Raw genomic sequence first — 5,000 nt, 5'->3', positions numbered from 1 at the left:
CCTCCAAACCCGACGAATTAACCCTTTGTATTCTGTTTATTATCTATTGATAAATGTGTAAAATCAGAGAGAAATAGTTCAGGAAAACATAAAGTTACTTTCTGCCCATTTTTCATCGAGTCGACGAGTCAGCTAAAAATGAATCTCCCGCACTTGCTGCACCCTTAGCAACGCCGAGGGTGCTGGGCTGTTGCCATTGGCTGTCATCCAAAATCCATCAGCCAATGCAAACGGGCCTCAGAAAGGACCCGCCCACACGAGATAATGGGCTCAAATGTTCCCAAAAAAAAAAGTCTGATGGTTGAGAAAGAAGAGAGAAATGCTTCAGGCTCTCCGTAGATACTCGTCCTCAGTGTCTCCCTGTAGTCTCAGTGATGTAAAAGAAGAACACTGCTGCATCTTTGAATGTCTCATTTCACTTTAACAAACTCTCAGACAGCTCAGCTGACAAGTCCAAAGTCATATCCACCTCTTAATCTTATTTAATGTTTGATTAGAAACCAATCAGATGTGCTCCGTGTGAGAGTTTAAACACTGTGATGTTATCACATCGTTTTAATTAACAGATTAACAGCAGACGTGTTTGTTGATGCTCCACCCAGAGTATAAAACTTTAAAGGCTTTATGTGATGTTTTGATCCAGCAGATGTCGCCCTTGAGCACCAGCATGAAACCAAAACAACTCGCGCTGCATTGTTGTGTTAGCATGCTAATGCTAGCGATCTTTATTCTGCTCGTATCTTCACACTGCATGTAAATTTACCTGAAATGAGCGTGATCTAGAAACACAGTTAAGCAGTGAGTACAGTATGTTATTCTTCTTTTCTCTAGTCCCTCAATTAAACAACTTTTATACACGAGGGGAGGAGTCAGCCGGCCGTCCTGGCGATGTAAACAAAGTGAAGATAGGACTCTGAAAACTCTGAAAACATCACAGACAGTGGGACTCGGGTGTTACACCCATTGTAGACAGTCATGACTCACAGAGTTATTTTCAGAGGAGATACTTGATTTCTACATTTAAGAGTGAAACATCACAGATTAAGACTTTAAGGGACATTGAGCGTGCTGACGTTTCTGTTCTCTTGTGATTCTTTTTGCCGTCGTGCTCCTGAAGATTTGTTCCTGTTACTGCTGATTATTGAATAACGTACCGTCATAGATCTGTAGTTTATATGAGACGACAGGACAGTGACCATCTTCTCCCTCTATGTCTGAATCTCCAGAAATTACGGCCTTTTTTTTTGGGATCTGCTGAGTCTCTGGTTTCACCTTTACGGGGCAGGAGTCTGTGGGTGGGACGCCATGACTAAGAAATAAGTACATGTGGGAGAGTCGGTCGGAGTGTTTATTTCCACTTACCGGACAATGCCGTCTGAAAAGCTGGATTTACTGCTTTATTATGAGAGAGGAGGCAGAGGGGCTGTGAGTCAGGGACGGGGAGGACGGGTCAGCCTGTGGGCAGAGGCCTGGAGGAGAGGCCGGAGAGACTTAAATCACTTTTTTATAAAAGCTCGCTCTGGATACTAATTTAAGGACTTAGCAGTTCATCACGTAGTCAGACTGCTTTCCCCTCTGGCTCCGGTTGGTCCCCCGTTTTTAGACTTGAAACAAATAACGACATGAATAAGAAAAGAGACAAACTTTAGTTCAGGAGGAAAAACAGAAACCATGCAGCCAACTCCTGAATTATTCCCGTCTTTCAGCGAAGCCAAGAGGACGACACGCGAGCTAAAAATGAAACAATGTGCGATGCTTTTCCTCTCTCTGCACTTTCTCCTGAAGAGGAACACGTCATGATTTAGTTTTCCTTTAAGACGTCCTGACAGAAAGATATTCTCCTGCGGCGCCTCGCTGCCAAGGCTGAGATCACATTCGACTGTCTGGCTTGTTCTCCACTTATGTTGTTACGGTGAGGTGAGCTGGATTTGTGTCACACATATATTCTCTCGAGCGTCGTTCCCCTTTTGATCAAAGATCCTTTCACTTTTTATTCAAGTTTTTAGACTCTATGTGAAGACGTCTCACTGAGGCAGCAGAGGTCGACTGGACTAGAACCTGGATGGTTTTGAAACAGATGAAGTGCTTTGTGTGGTATTAAAGGGAGAGTTCAGAGTTCTGGGGTGGGGATGAGCGAGGTACTTGTCAATAGAGGTCAGTCAGCTCCGCCCCTCTATTGAGAAACTGGTCCCAGTCGTAGCTTTCTGGATTCATGGATATGGGCTCAAGGTTTACACACCTGCACGACCAGGTAACTTCGTGCAACAATCTCTACTGTCCTCCGGGTTCCACAGAAGTTTCCCGCGTCTCTCTTTCTGACCTCTAGAGTCTCCATCTGCAGACATTTGTCCTCCATAGTATCCTCGTGTATCTACAGTAAATGGCTTGTCATTGTTTTGTTGTCTCTTTGGAAGTCTGATCAGTCAACGGCACCGTCTGCGGCGATGTGTAGACCAGCCTACGTGTCACCACTCTGACCCGTTCCTCCATGAAGAGGCTGAGCTGACCTGACCGGCTAATACAACGATTGACAAGAACCTCTGACTACCCGGTTCAAAAATACTGAACTACCCTTTAACCCTTTGACCCCTCAGCTTCAGGACACTTTCTTAAACTGCGGACCACCCATCCCGTCCTGTTAACCCCCCCCCCCCCTCGCTGATTTTATCTGGCAGATAGCGAGGCCGCGGTATCTTCTTTTATTTTGGGAAAAGTCTTGTCTGTCTTGTGAGCAGATAACGGAGTATCTGCCGGAGCTCTGACAGCCAGGAAGAAGAACGCCCAGCTTGTGTTTTATTTGGTTGTAAAAATCAGATTTTTCAGGCATACTTAAAATAACTTGTCTGTGAGGTGAAATAGCGCCACATGTTTTCCAACGAGACTTCATCTCAAATCAGAAGGAGGCATTTCTCATGAATAAGAAGATGAACAGGATCCAAACTAACTATCTGAACTGTTAAATTGACATTGGAGGCGTGCGGCATTAGCTCACCAGATGGACCGTTTTTCACTCTTTTGGTATTTTGGATTCGATTTAAGAGCTGGGATTAAGAGATTAATGTTCATGATTGTCAGGACTGTCAGCGCTGGCAGATCATCTCTGCTGAGTTAAAAACCACAAAAGACTGTAAATCGATTATTTTCTGACCCGTGTCTCTTTTTCCTCGCCACAGTTCTGGATTTGTAGAAACACATTGAACTCCTTGAGTTATTTCCCGTGATCAGACTGAATTTATTCACCAGAATGTGACGCAGGAAATAAAAATCAAGAATAAAGAGCGTGCTAAGTCTGCAGCTGAGCTTTCTTAAGCCACAGTAACACCGTGTCCTGACAGCGTGCGATCACACACTGCAGACGTTTAATATTTAATACTCTGCTCTGTGAATTTCAGTTTCCCCCTCAATAAGAGTTTGACATCTAGTGCTTTTATTTTGAAGGTGTACAAAGGGAAGTGGGGTTCTGACGAGTTTTGACTCGTCAATAAACGGCTCGCAGTGAGCTGAATAAAGTTTTTCTTCTGTGTTGTTGACACAGATCAAAGGTCAAAGGTCAACATTTCAATCATGATGTGCATATTATTAAAGCACCGTTATCTCCACTTTGTACAACAAGCTAACGAGCTAACAAGCTAACGAGCTCTGCTGAGTGAGGAGAGATCGTGTCAGCGCCATGTAGAGCGCCGTCCTTCCTCCTACCTCGTCCATCTACGCGACAGAATAACACATAGCGACATGGCGTCTCTTTAAGAACAACATGGTTTATTGACGATATCGGGAAAAGAACTACACTACCCACAATCAGAGTGTGAAAGCGATGTCTGTGATTGGTGTAGCTGGCCGTTACCATGGCAATATTTCCCGCCCCTCGGCACCGAATGCGAACGGATAGTTTCGCTAGCAGGCTAGCAGCTTAGTTAGCTAACACATGTATCAACAGTATAAACATAATAACAACGACTAAAGTTACAGTTCTTACAAAAGAAGAAGAGGGATCATTCGCAATGCATTGTGGGATGTGTAGTTCCTTGACTCAGAAAGAAAATTATGTACACAGTCTTGTACCGTTGCCTTTTTTTTGTTTGGAACGCAGTTTTGCTGCCGAATCAAATCCACTATAGTCACGAGTATTGGAGTAAGTGGTTGTCATGGCAACAGGCTTCAATCTCTTGATATAAGGGTTTTGTGAAATGTCAATGGAAGATTTGAATGGAGATATTTACGAATGGAACCAGAGTGGGCGGTCACCGCTGAGCTATAAATATTTATTTAAATTTATTGGACGTTTTAATTTGAAGGATTCTTATTCCTCTTGTTGTGATTGGGCCAACGCTAAACCAAACAGGTTTACCATTACCAGGTTAAAAAAATGAGTATTTGTTGAGCGCGCGTCAGAAGAAACCTGCTGGTGATTCTTTTTGTGTACACCAGCTCAGTCGTGACGTCAGACGTTTGGCTGGGTTACCGTCTCCACTCTGCTCGGGCCTGTCTGATCACTCTTCATACGTTTGGAGGAAATCTGTATCCAGGCAACGTTTTGATGTTGTTCAAAATACAACTGTTTTCAGAGTTGGGCATTGGGATGAGGAAGGAAACTGTGTACATGTAAGGCTCTTGAAAGGCATTAGTGCTGCGCTCAGATGCTCTGATAGTAGTTGGCAGGTGAAGCGGGGAAAGTGTGCCTTTTTGTTTCTGGCTGCGTCTCATTTTTCCACCACCTTCCCCGCCTCCATACCTGCCCCTAATGAGCTCTGCTGTGCCGGGTTCAGAGCTCCAACAAACACGCTCGGGTGACAGAGATTGGTTGTTGTTTTTTTTATCTTTTATTAAACAGGTGTTCGAGCTGCCACACAGTTTGGCTCCTGAGCTTGCGAGATAAGACGAATGAAGCGCTCTTTGTGTTTGTTCAAATATTTGAAACATTTTCAACAACGGTTGGCTCAGGCACCGCCGCTCGGCTCGAGGACTCTGGTGCTGCTCAATGCACACCTCCTCTCTCTCTC

At 44.4% G+C, this 5,000-nt stretch overlaps 1 protein-coding gene across 12 annotated transcripts in view; it reads left to right on the top strand.

Moving 5' to 3' along the window:
- Window positions 1-5,000, top strand: part of smoc1 (SPARC related modular calcium binding 1) — a 58,671-nt gene that overhangs the window by 11,902 nt on the left and 41,769 nt on the right. The window lies entirely within an intron of this gene.

Source organism: Labrus mixtus, chromosome 18 (genome assembly GCF_963584025.1).
Source record: "Labrus mixtus chromosome 18, fLabMix1.1, whole genome shotgun sequence".
NCBI lineage: Eukaryota > Metazoa > Chordata > Actinopteri > Labriformes > Labridae > Labrus > Labrus mixtus.
This window is presented reverse-complemented; position numbering and strand designations above follow the sequence as displayed.